The sequence below is a fragment of the Thamnophis sirtalis genome, unplaced genomic scaffold, assembly GCF_051295495.1.
Source record: "Thamnophis sirtalis isolate CommonGarterSnake01/CBP01778 unplaced genomic scaffold, rThaSir2_p1.2 scaffold_7, whole genome shotgun sequence".
NCBI lineage: Eukaryota > Metazoa > Chordata > Lepidosauria > Squamata > Natricidae > Thamnophis > Thamnophis sirtalis.
The window spans coordinates 37,316,997-37,331,058 of record NW_028261387.1 but is presented as its reverse complement, the minus strand read 5'-3'; positions in this window follow the sequence as shown (position 1 = coordinate 37,331,058).

Here is a 14,062-nt window from a genome sequence, read left to right as displayed (position 1 = left end):
TTATTTTATTTCATTTCATTTCATTTTTACAAATAACTCAAGATGGTGAACAAATCCAGTACACCCTCCTCCTGCTGTTTTCTCCACAATAACCCAGTGAAGTGGGTAAGCTGAGAGAGAATGACTGGCCCAAAGTCACATAACTGGCTTCTCAATGTCCTCATGAAAATCTTATGTACAGGTCAGAAAGCCACAGTCTGGGTATAACAAGGTTAGCAAAGGAGTGTGAGAAGACTGTATACTCCTCTTTATTTATTTAACCCACATAGAGAATATATATTAAGGTAACTGGAGTGGAAGATGATGAGTGTGGTTTTAAAACTGGGGGAAGAAACATCCATCAACTGTCCTATGTTATTGACACTACCCTGAAAGTTACAAATGCCAAGGTTTAGCAAGCCCCAGTACTAAAAGCCAAACTGCACAGTTAAAAATGGGATTAAATATAAAGAAACCAAAGTAATGACAACAGATACAACAGCTATCCTTAGAGTTGACAATGAAGATAGCAAAGGGGTGATACCTTCCACCATCAACAAAAGAAACAAGCAGTAAAGAAATATACTGCAGACTAGCCCTTCAAAGCCTTGGAAAAGATATTGAAATGCTGTGATGTCTCTATTCCTACCAAGATCAGAACCATGCAATCCATGGTATTCCCTGTAACATTCAAGTGAAAATTGGACTTTAAAGAAGTAGCATAGAAAGAATATTGATGCTTTTGAAGACTGGTGCTGGAGAAGACTCCTGAGAATATCATGGACAGACAAGATAAACCAACCAACCAACCCACCCACTCACAGTTCTCACTCAAGGCACAAATGACCAGCTTCAAATTATCCTACTTACTGGACAGGTCCCTGCCATTTTCTTGATAATTTTTCAGAATTGGTTTGCCATTGCATCCTTCCTATTAGATAAAGAGACTGATTGGATAGATAGATAGATAGATAGATAGATAGATAGATAGATAGATAGATAGATAGATAGATAGATAGATAGATAGATAGAATAGTTGTTCTATTTTTGGCTTATGAACTCTCTAACACAAAACCCCACACATTTATCTTTTCCATCTCTTTCATTTTTGCTGTTTAAATTCTCTGATCAATACAGGTGCTGTGTGAATGAATTGCTGATGAGACTGTCTAGATGGTTTTATCAATAACATTTAAATACTTTTCACACTTGCAGTAGATTTTGAATAATTTATTTGTTTGGGGTCAATTGCATATTATCTCATTAGCATTAGTCTGAGAAGAGATATTCGGGCCAACCAACAATCTTTAAAGACTTCAGTGTTGGGATTTAGGATTTTTTTTAAAAAGAAAAATTAAGAATGAGGATTATTATCTGGTTTTGCAAAATTGTGGTGTACAGGACCAGTCAAAGTAACATTTTGACATACAAATTCAAAATAACTAGACGTTTATCATCCTTTGGAAGAGATAATAAACAAATAACAAGACATTGGTTGCCATTTTACACAGTTTCTCAACATAAATGCATTTTAATTGAAATATTGTTTAGTTATTTTATTTAAAAGATTTATATTCATGCTTTGATTCCTGAAAATTTGCCACTGAAATATTTGTTAACAAAATACCACTGCATGAAGTATTAATCTTGTGATGAAGAAGACACAGGGAGAGCTAATGTAAATACTTAGTATTTTCTGCGGGACTTGCAGTGCTTAAGTGTAGTTTGTTTGAGCAATCTGAGGGTCGTCTTGCAGACTAAAAGGGATTAAACTCCCCTTATCCACCAAACCTATGTACATATTCAACAGTATCATCATATCTCTCTCTCTAATAACTTCATTCTAATTTACAATAGCAAAAGCATTTAGATTTATATACTGCTTTACAGTGCTTCACAGCCCTCTAAGCGGTTTATAGAGTCAGCATATTGCCCCCAACAATTTGGGTCCTTATTTTACTGACCTCGGAGGGATGGAAGGCTGAGTGAACCTTGAGCCTGGTGAGATTTGAACTGCCAAATTCCAGGCATCCAGCAGCCAGCAGAAGTAGAATGCAGTACTGCACTCTAACCACTGCGCAACCATGGCCAAATTATTGCTTAAGCATTACCATTTGATTACTGTTAAAAAAAGCCAGCCTTGTGTTCCTGTAAGTCAAAAAAGGAAAAAGAGAAAAAATATTTCCCAAATATTTATTTCAAAATTGATAGTGTGAAATGCAACTCTTTCACTGAAACAAATAATGGAAATCCCATACATTTGAAATATACCGTATTTTTCAGAGTATAAGACACACTGGAGTATAAGACACACCAAGATTTTGAAGAGGCAAATTTTTTTTAAAAAAGTTTGCACTCTGCAGACTTCCCAAAAACGGCCCGTTTTTCAGGAAAATGCATCCTCTTTTTGTCAAAAAAAGAGGATGCATAGCCTTTAAGAGGCTTGTAGAGTGGGTGCTGGGGGGACAAAAAAGGCCTGTTTTCTGCTCATTTTTCCCTCCCTAGCCCCCAGGACCACTCAGGAAGCCTACTAAAGGCTATGCATGGCCATTTTTGCAAAGGAATGGGGTTTTGGAGGTCAAAAATGCTGTATTCAGTGTATAAATTGCACCCAGATTTTCAGCCTCTTTTTTGAGGTGCATCTTAAACTCCAAAAAATGCGGTAATAATTCTATTGCATTTAGGAGCACGTTGCTGAAAAAAAACCTCCTTACCAATTCTGGTCTTGATCCAATTTTTTTCAGCCAATCTGCTCCAGTGACACGTCTAATCATCTCTAGATGAGGCAGGCAGCACATAAATCTAATAAATACATAAAAATAAGTGTTTTAAAATGCACACATCATGTTATTGATCAGTGAGCTTCTATATCAGTGTGTATCAAATCCTCTATTGGGAACTCACTTTCTCACCATAGAGGAATGTTTACAATTTACAGGACCACAGCTGATGTAAATGTAGTCTCATTTTATTTCATATGAATAAATATTTGGGAGAAAATCACACCTTAAATGAAAATGGAGAGAATGACCACATCTGTGAAATCTCTTCATAATCAGGGTCATGCCTGGCTTTTGAAGTGTGGCCTGTAACATGCCCTCAAAGGATGATGGCTTGCTTCAAAAAAAAAACATTGTCTACAAAACCCTAAGACAGGGTATCAAACTCATGGTGTCATGGCGGAGTCATGTGATGTATAGGGACTTCCCCCCTCCTTTGTTAAACCAGGTATGGGCGTGGCCAACAAATGATGTATCCAGCCCACGGGCCGCAAGTTTGACAGCCCTGCCCTAATACATAGAATGGTGCTGTCAGTGTGAAAGTGATTATAGGCCTCTATACAATAATGGGACTCAAATAGGCATGTACGCTGATCCCCACAAACTAATAACCACACATAGACATCTCACACATAAGAATACAGATGTCATACTGTAGATATATTTTATTTCTTAAGATCACTTTCTAAATACCCAGTCTTCCCTTGCACTCTTTGAGACCCACTCCTTGCTCGCTGTTAAAAAAAAATTGCTCTGCATTGCCCAGTCAGCATCTATAAGGTACTGTAAGTATCCATCCAGATCATAAGCATAAATGTAAAGGTTCCCCTCACACATATGTGCTAGGGGTGGTACTCATATCCATTTCAAAGCCAAAGAGCTAGCGCTGTGCAAAGATGTCTCTGTAGTCATGTGGCCGGCATGACTAAACGCTGCAATGCTGTTACCTTTCTACTTGCATTTCTACTTGCATTTCGAACTGCTAGGTTGGCAGAAGCTGGGACAAGTAACAGGAGCTCACTCCATTACACCGCGCTAGGGATTTGAACTGCCGAACTTCCAACCATTCTGATCGACAAGCTCAGCATCTTACCCCCTGAGCCACTGCGTCCCTATCATAACCCATGCCAATAGCAGTGATGGAATGACCAAGAGAGGTCTGGTCTCAAGGGTCACTCTGAATTGAAGACAGCCCTGCTGATCATTGGCCATTCCTTTCTCATGAGCCAACTTTCTATGGAAATAAGAGGTTTACATATTTCTTCCTTTGGATGCAGCTGAGGCAGTACTCCATTTGCAGATCAGTAAAGCTCCATAATGGCAAATTGGGAGCAGAGGCTTTCAATGGTTTTTTTTAAAAATCACGCCAGGTACATTAGAGACACTTTGCTCCTATTCACCCCATCTGGAGTACAGTCCCAAGTTGGACTATAACTACCCTGATCAGTCAGGATCAGAGGTTTAGCCATCCAGTAATGAGGTGAAGCATGCCATAGTTCTATTCCCTTGCTTCATTTTGTAGCATTTCTTTCTTGCAAGTTCATGCAAACATGACTTTGCCAGGGGAATTATGATGAACTGTGAGAGGAGCAATCTATTTCCCCAAGACTTTTGTTTGCTGACATTACAAATGACCGCAATCAGAAAAACAAACAGCATAATTGAGTAATCTCAACAGCCTGCTTTAATGGAATTTGAGGAATTAAAATACAGATCTCAGCTTTATAAAGCTGTTACTAGCCAAGTGGAAGTAAGTGTTTATCGGTTCACAGTAATCCCATGTTAATAACTGGATGATGAAAAACCATTGCACTAAAATAACATCCAAAACAAGCAAATAGGTCTTTCAATATCACCTGGAGGCATACGGAGGAGGAGGAGGAGGAGGAGGAGGAGGAGGAGGAGGAGGAGGAGGAGGAGGAGGAGGAGGAGGAGGAGGAGGAGGAGGAGGAGAACAACAACAAAATTAGATATTATTATTATTATACAATTGTATCACAGCGGCAAGTTGTTTCGCCGGATTTGGCATTGGTTACTAGTCGGGCCCCACCTTTGATCTGCTAGTCGTTGTTCACTAACATTTTAATCTGGATATTGTTCTTTCCATAATTCATACATTCGCTTTAAATAACCTCTTTTTTTCTGGCTCTGAGTTGTAGTAACAGGCCATTATGGCACGGTTTTCATCTGCACTATATTTTTGTCGTTTTGTTGGCTGGTCCACTTGTAGCCCACTTGTCAATGGATGTCCAGGGACCCCAACATCCACCGCGGCCCTTGTTAACCCGCACGATGACCGATGCCATATAAAAATTTTATTCGTTTCTTTCACCATATTGTATGCGTTGGCGGGTTTTTTTTTATGGGGCCAGTTGCCAACCTGACCCCAACCCTCCTCCTTTCTCATCCGGGCTTGGGACCGGCAACGGCGGAGTTTTGGGACCAGCAACGGCGGAGTTGTTGTTGTTGTTGTTGTTGTTATTATTATTATTATACAATTGTATCACAGCGGCCAGTTGTTTCGCTGGATTTGGCATTGGTTACTAGTCGGGCCCCACCCAGGGGCCTAGGACGTCGTAACGTATTTTCGTAATATGCGTGCAGATCCAAGCAGTGCGGCTTTTTGCATTTGACTGATGGTGATTTTGTCAATTTTTAACTGTTTTAAATGTAATTCCAGTGCTTTTGGAATAGCACCCAGTGTGCCAATTACCACTGGAATTACCACTGCTGGTTTGTGCCATAGTCGTTGAATTTCGATTTTTAAGTCCTGGTATCTTGCAATTTTTTCATGTTCCTTCTCGGCGACCCTGCTATCACCTGGTATTGCGATGTCTATGATTGTGACCTTATTTTTCTCAACCAGTGTGATGTCTGGTGTATTATGCGCCAGTATTTTGTCGGTTTGTATACGGAAATCCCACAAGATCTTGACCATCTGATTTTCTGTGACTTTTTCAGGCTGATGTTCCCACCAGTTTGTTGCTGTTTTAATATTATAATTTTTGCACAAATTCCAATGGATCATTTGTGCTACTGAATTGTGCCGCAATTTATAATCAGTCTGCGCGATTTTTTTACAGCAGCTGAGTATGTGATCAACAGTTTCGTCAGCTTCTTTGCAAAGTCTGCATTTGGCATCATCAGAGGATTTTTCGATTTTGGCCTTAATGGCATTTGTAAACGTTGCCTTTCCTCATTAAGCAGAAAATGCTCCATGATCTTATCCTTCAATTCTTTTTGTTTTTGAGTTAGTTCATCAGTTGGTTCAGTGATAACTGGTTCTAGTGGTGGTGATGTTATTTCCTCCCCAAGAGCTTCTTCTGGGAGTTCTACTATAATGTCTTTAGTTGTGTCTTGAATATCAGTTATTTCCGCTTGTGATATTGTTTTTTGGGTTTTGCAATTTGCCTGAATTTCCTCATGTTCAACTTCACTAAACACTTTATTCCGTATAATAAATCGCCTTTGATCTGCTAGTCGTTGTTCACTAACATTTGAATCTGGATATTGTTGTTTCCATAATTAATACATTCGCTTTAAATAGCCTCTTTTTTCTGGCTCTGAGTTGTAGTAACAGGCCATTATGGCACGGTTTTCATCTGCACTATATTTTTGTCGTTTTGTTGGCTGGTCCACTTGTAGCCCACTTGTCGACGGATGTCCAGGGACCCCAACATCCGCCGCGGCCCTTGTTAACCCGCGCGACGACCGATGCGGTATGGAATTCTTATTTGTTTTTTTCACCATATTGTATGGGTTGGCGGGGGTTTTTTTACGGGACCAGATGCCAACCTGATCCCAACCTTCCTCCTTTCTCATCCGGGCTTGGGACCGGCAATGGCGGAGTTGTTGTTGTTGTTATTATTATTATTATTATTATTATTATTATTATTATTATTACACAATTGTATCACAGCGGCCAGTTGTTTCGCCGGATTTGGCATTGGTTACTAGTCGGGCCCCACCCAGGGGCCTAGGACGTCGTAACGTATTTTCGTAATATGCGTGCAGATCCAAGCAGTGCGGCTTTTTGCATTTGACTGATGGTGATTTTGTCAATTTTTAACTGTTTTAAATGTAATTCCAGTGCTTTTCGAATAGCACCCAATGTGCCAATTACCACTGGAATTACCACTGCTGGTTTGTGCCATAGTTGTTGAATTTCAATTTTTAAGTCCTGGTATTTTGCGATTTTTTCATGTTCCTTCTCGGCGACCCTGCTATCCCCTGGTATTGCGATGTCTATGATTGTGACCTTATTTTTCTCAACCAGTGTGATGTCTGGTGTATTATGCGCCAGTATTTTGTCTGTTTGTATACGGAAATCCCACAAGATCTTGACCATCTGATTTTCGGTGACTTTTTCAGGCTGATGTTCCCACCAGTTTGTTGCTGTTTTAATATTATAATTTTTGCACAAATTCCAGTGGATCATTTGTGCTACTGAATTGTGCCGCAATTTATAATCAGTCTGTGCAATTTTTTTACAGCAGCTGAGTATGTGATCAACAGTTTCATCAGCTTCTTTGCAAAGTCTGCATTTGGCATCATCAGAGGATTTTTCGATTTTGGCCTTAATGGCATTTGTGCGGATAGCTTGTTCTTGCGCAGCCAGAATTAGTGACTCTGTTTCTTTCTTTAATGTACCTGTTGTTAACCATAACCAAGTTTGTTCACTGTCCACTTTATCTTTTATTTTTTCCAGAAATTGGCCATGCAGTGCTTTGTTCTGCCAACTCTCCATTCTTGATTTTATCACATCTTTTCCGTATTCTTGTTTCGTCTGTTGGGCCTTCAGTAGATTTTTGTTCTTTACTTCGTTTAATAGATGTTCTTGACTTTCTTTTAAATAATCAGCCAGTGCATGTTTTTCTTCTTCAACTGTTTGCTTCACTTGTAATAATCCTCTGCCACCTGATTTTCAGGGCAGGTATAATCTATCAGTATCACCACGTGGATGTAAACTGTAGTGCATTGTCATTAGTTTCCTGGTTTTTCGGTCCAAAAGGTCCAAATCAGCTTGTGTCCAGTTAACTATACCAGCTGTGTATCTTATAACTGGTATTGCCCAGGTATTTATGGCCTTGATTGTATTTCCACCATTCAATTTAGATTTCTATTATTATTATTATTATTATTATTATTATTATTATTATTATTATTATTATTATTATTATTATTATTATATACAATTGTATCTCAGCGGCCAGTTGTTTCGTCGGATTTGGCATTGGTTACTTAGTCGGGCCCCACCCAGGGACCTAGGACGTCGTAACGTATTTTCGTAATATGTGTGCAGATCCAAGCAGTGCGGCTTTTTGCATTTGACTGATGGTGATTTTGTCAATTTTTAAAGTGTTTTAAATGTAATTCCAGTGCTTTAGGAATAGCACCCAGTGTGCCAATTACCACTGGAATTACCATTGCTGGTTTGTGCCATAGTCGTTGAATTTCGATTTTTAAGTCCTGCGATTTTGCGATTTTTTCATGTTCCTTCTCGGCGACCTTGCTATCACCTGGTATTGCGATGTCTATGATTGTGACCTTATTTTTCTCAACCAGTGTGATGTCTGGTGTATTATGCGCCAGTATTTTGTCGGTTTGTATACGGAAATCCCACAAGATCTTGACCATCTGATTTTCGGTGACTTTTTCAGGCTGATGTTCCCACCAGTTTGTTGCTGTTTTAATATTATAATTTTTGCACAAATTCCAATGGATCATTTGTGCTACTGAATTGTGCCGCAATTTATAATCAGTCTGCGCGATTTTTTTACAGCAGCTGAGTATGTGATTAACAGTTTCGTCAGCTTCTTTGCAAAGTCTGCATTTGGCATCATCAGAGGATTTTTCGATTTTGGCCTTAATGGCATTTGTGCGGATAGCTTGTTCTTGCGCAGCCAGGATTAGTGACTCTGTTTCTTTCTTTAATGTACCTGTTTTTAACCATAACCAAGTTTGTTCCCTGTCCACTTTATCTTTTATTTTTTCCAGAAATTGACCATGCAGTGCTTTGTTCTGCCAACTCTCCATTCTTGATTTTATCACATCTTTTCTGTATTCTTGTTTTGTCTGTTGGGCCTTCAGTAGATTTTTGTTCTTTACTTCGATTAATAGATGTTCTTGACTTTCTTTTAAATAATCAGCCAGTGCATGTTTTTCTTCTTCAACTGTTTGCTTCACTTGTAATAATCCTCTGCCACCTGATTTTCAGGGCAGGTATAATCTATCAGTATCACCACGTGGATGTAAACTGTAGTGCATTGTCATTAGTTTCCTGGTTTTTCGGTCCAAAAGGTCCAAATCAGCTTGTGTCCAGTTAACTATACCAGCTGTGTATCTTATAACTGGTATTGCCCAGGTATTTATGGCCTTGATTATATTTCCACCATTCAATTTAGATTTTAAAATTTTCCTAACTCTGTTGGTGTACTCTCGCCTGACAATAGTTTTTACTTCTCCATGCTTGATGTTATCCAACTGCAGAATGCCTAAGTATTTGTAGGCTTCATTTTCTTTGCATTTAATTAGTTGGCCATTGGGCATTTCAATTCCCTCACATGCAGCGATTTTGCCCCTTTTTATGGATACAGTGGCGCATTTTTCCATGCCAAACTGCATTGAAATATCGGTGCTGAATACTCGGACTGTGTTTGTCAATGATTGGATTTCTATTTCTGACTTTCCATAGAGTTTCAAATCATCCATATATAGTAAATGCAAAAAATTTTCAGCTTCTTTGGCTGTTTGGTAGCCTAATTTCATTTTTTTTAAGATTACTGATAGTGGGAACATTGCGATGATGAAGAGAAGAGGTGAAAGTGAATCACCCTGGAAAATTCCTCGCTTGATATTAACCATTCCGTAGATCTCATTCCCTACTGCCAACTCAGTTCTCCATTGTTTCATCGCCTTTTCAGTAAAGGATGTAATATTTTTGCTAATGCCAGTTGTTTCTAAGCATTTTATGATTCAACTATGTGGCAGTGAGTCAAATGCCTTTTTGTAATCAATCCAGGCCATATTCAAGTTTGTTTTTCTGTTCTTACAATTTTCTAATATCATTTTATCAATTAGAAGCTGATCTTTTGTGCCCCTGCTCCTTCTTTTGTTGCCTTTTTGCTCTACTGGCAAGATGTTGTTTGTTTCCAAATAATCCATCATGTTATCTGCAATAATGCCTGTGAGTAATTTGAAGGTTGTTGGCAAGTATGTTATTGGTCTGTAGTTTTCAGGTGTTGTTCCTTTAGTTGCATCTTTCTGAATCAAGTATGTTTTTCCAGTTGTCATCCATTCATCAATTTGGCCCTTTTGTAAAATTTCATTCAGTTGCCTGGCCAATATTGCATGTAAACTGGTCAGATATTTGAGCCAGAAACCATGTAATTGGTCCTTTCCAGGTGATGTCCAATTCTTTACTTTTTTAACTCGATTTTTGACCATCTCAGTTGTTATTTCTAATACTTGCATTTGTTTGTTGTCAATGCTTTTCTCAAAGTCATGTATCCACTTTGCTTCCTTGTTGTAGTCCTTTGCATTTTCCCACAATTCTTTCCAGAATTCAACTGTGGCCTGTTTTTCTGGTTTTTCACTTTTGGTGTCACCATTTACATTAAGACTTTGATAAAAACACCGTTGGTCTGATCGAAATTGCTGATTTTGTTTATATTGGATGATTCGTGCCTCATATCTTTCAATTTTTCTAGCTATTGCTGTTATCTGCTGTTTTACAATCTCTACAGCTTCATTGATGTTTCTTGTATCCAATCTATATCTCCTGATTAGCTGATCTATGATTTTGTTGTTTTTAAGCCGTTGCTCATGCATGTTCTTTAAGTTACTAGCATCTGCCCTTAATTTTTTGATTTTTTGTTCTAAACGGATTTTCCACTTTGGCTTTGATGCTTTTTCTGTTGTGTGACTAGGTACTTTAATTTTAATGCCTAGTTCATTAGTGACTATTACAGCTGCGCTGTACATTAACTGGTTTGTTTCCAAGATGGATCCCGGTTCAATTGTTGAAAACACTGCATTAACCATTTTCATGATAGGGGCCAAAATTTTCTTAGGCACAGTTTTTAGTGATGGTAAACGTTGCCTTTCCTCATTAAGCAGAAAATGCTCCATGATCTTATCCTTCAATTCTTTTTGTTTTTGAGTTAGTTCATCAGTTGGTTCAGTGATAACTGGTTCTAGTGGTGGTGATGTTATTTCCTCCCCGAGAGCTTCTTCTGGGAGTTCTACTATAATGTCTTTAGTTGTGTCTTGAATATCAGTTATTTCCGCTTGTGATATTGTTTTTGGGGTTTTGCAATTTGCCTGAATTTCCTCATGTTCAACTTCACTAAACACTTTATTCCGTATAATAAATCGCCTTTGATCTGCTAGTCGTTGTTCACTAACATTTGAATCTGGATATTGTTGTTTCCATAATTCATACATTCTCTTTAAATAGCCTCTTTTTTCTGGCTCTGAGTTGTAGTAACAGGCCATTATGGCACGGTTTTCATCTGCACTATATTTTTGTCATTTTGTTGGCTGGTCCACTTGTAGCCCACTTGTCGACGGATGTCCAGGGACCCCAACATCCACCGCGGCCCTTGTTAACCCGCGCGATGACCGATGCGGTATGGAATTCTTATTCGTTTTTTTCACCATATTGTATGGGTTGGCGGGTTTTTTTTTACGGGACCAGATGCCAACCTGACCCCAACCTTCCTCCTTTCTCATCCGGGCTTGGGACCGGCAATGGCGGAGTTGTTGTTGTTGTTGTTGTTGTTGTTATTATTATTATTATTATTATTATTATTATTATTATTATTATTAAATGGATTTATAGGCCGCCCAATCCCAGAGGACTCCGGGCGGCTTACAAAACAAAGAAAATAATTAGTAAAAATACAAAAAAACAATTTAAAAACATCACCATGCACCCAATCTAATCGGGGCTGGACCTCAGTAATGAGGTCAACAGCCCAAGCCTACTGGAATAGCCAGGTTTTAAGGGCTTTTCGGAATTTGTAATTTGTAATTTTAATAGATTTGTATGCCGCCCAATCCCGAAGGACTCCGGGCGGCTTACATAAAAGCAATTAAAATATTAAAAAGTTAAAAACACAAAACAATACAGTTTAAAACAGAAAAAAAACACAACATGCACTCAGTTATAATGGGGCTGATGTTCAGTCAAGCTCAACATCCCCAGGCCTGCCAAAACAGCCAGGTCTTAACAGACTTACGGAAGGCCAGGAGAGTGGGGAGGGTCCGGATCTCAGGGGATAGCTCGTTCCAAAGGGCCGGGGCAGCAACAGAGAAGGCTCTCCCCCGGGAAACCGCCGGACGGCATTGTGTGGCTGACGGTATCCGGAGAAGGCCCGCCCTGTGCGATCTTATTGGACGCTGGGAGGTATGTTGCAGGAGGCGGTCACAGAGATATCCAGGTCCTAGGCCATGTAGGGCTTTATAGGTAATAACCAGCACCTTGAAGCATGTCCAGAGACCAATGGGAATCCAGTGCAGCTCACGGAGGATAGGTGTAACATGGGTGTACCTAGGCTGCATTCTGGACCAGTTGTAGTCTCCGAACACTCTTCAGGGGCAGCCCCATGTAGTCCGTGTTACAGTAGTCGAGCCTTGAGATGACGAGGGCATGAGTGATCATTTGGAGTGCCTCCCGGTCCAGGTAGGGCCGCAACTGGTGTACCAGGTGAACCTGTGCAAAAGCTTCCCTGGTCACAGCTGACAAGTGATGTTCTAATGTCAGCTGTGGTTCCAGGAGAACACCCAAGTTGCAGGCCCTCTCTGAGGGGTGTAAGATTTCACCCCCCAGGATTAAAGGTGGAATATCTGGACTATTTTGGGGGGGCAACATCCAAAGCCACTCAGTCTTGTCAGGGTTGAGCGCAAACTTGTTCATTCCCATCCAGACCCTGACAGCTTCCAGGCACTGGCACATTACTTCCACCACTTCACTGAGTTGGCATGGGGCAGACAGATACAATTGGGTATCATCCGCATACTAGTGGTATTTGATCCCGTACCTACGAATGATCTCACCCAGTGGCTTCATGTAGATGTTAAATAGGAGGGGGAACAGGACCGAACCCTGCGGCACCCCATATTCAAGGGGCCTAGGGGTTGACCTCTGTCCTCCAACCAACACCGACTGCGACCTGCCAGAGAGGTAGGAGGAGAACCACCACAAAACGATGCCTCCCACTCCCACCTCTTCTAGCCGTCGCAGAAGGATACCATGGTCGATGGTATCGAAAGCCGCTGAGAGGTCAAGAAGCACCAGGATAGAGGAATGCCCTCTATCCCTGGCTCGCCAGAGATCATCGGTCAGTGCGATCAAAGCAGTTTCAGTGCAGTAACCAGGCCTGAAACTAGACTGAAAGGGATCTAGATAATCCGCTTCATCCAAGGTCCGCTGGAGTTGAGAGGCCACCACCTTCTCAACAACCTTCCCTAAAAATGGGAGGTTGGAGACTGGATGGTAGTTTTTAAGAACAGCCGGATCCAGAGCAGGGTTCTTGAGGAGGGGTCTCACCACTGCCTCCTTCAGAGGCTGCGAGAAGGACCCCTCTCGAAGCGAGGTGTTTATAATCCTCTGGATACAGCCCCTTGTCACCTCTCTGCCCGTTGAAACCAACCAGGAGGGACAAGGGTCCAGTAGATAGGTGGCGGTACTCATCGATCCAATAGCCTTGTCCACTTCCTCAGGAGTGGCAAGCTGGAACTCACTCCACAAAGTTTGCTCAAGACTCTCCCTCGGCATCTCTGCTGGCACTGTCCAAGGCCATAAGAGTGGGTAAGGTCCGGATCTCTGATCCCACTGTGTTTCTTATAGATGTACTATACATAGGAAAGTTCTCTCTATATTTGTGACATATATAATGTATCAGTTTTTGAAGTGTTTCTCAATCTACCATAGTTTCCTTTCACAGGGGTTGATCTTAGCTGCCAGAAGTGAAAGATTTGACACTTGTAGTTTAATTGTAAACATGTCTATGAGGCTGCCTTATACCAAGTAATTCACTTGGATCTCATTACCTGTGCAATCTGGGAGCAGTGTTCCAGAGTTTTCAGATTGGAGTTTTATTTAGGCCTTTCTGAAAATGTCAGAAATTATAGTTAGCCCTTCTGCCAGCAGATCTTCTGCTGTACAACAGATGTTTGATTCTTTGCATGACTACTCTGGCTAATATAACATAGGGTGCTTGCTTCAAAAGTGTTTGAAAGTTTTTAGTTTGAAAGTTTTTAAATCCAATATATCAAATTGGATTTAAAAGTTTTTAAAT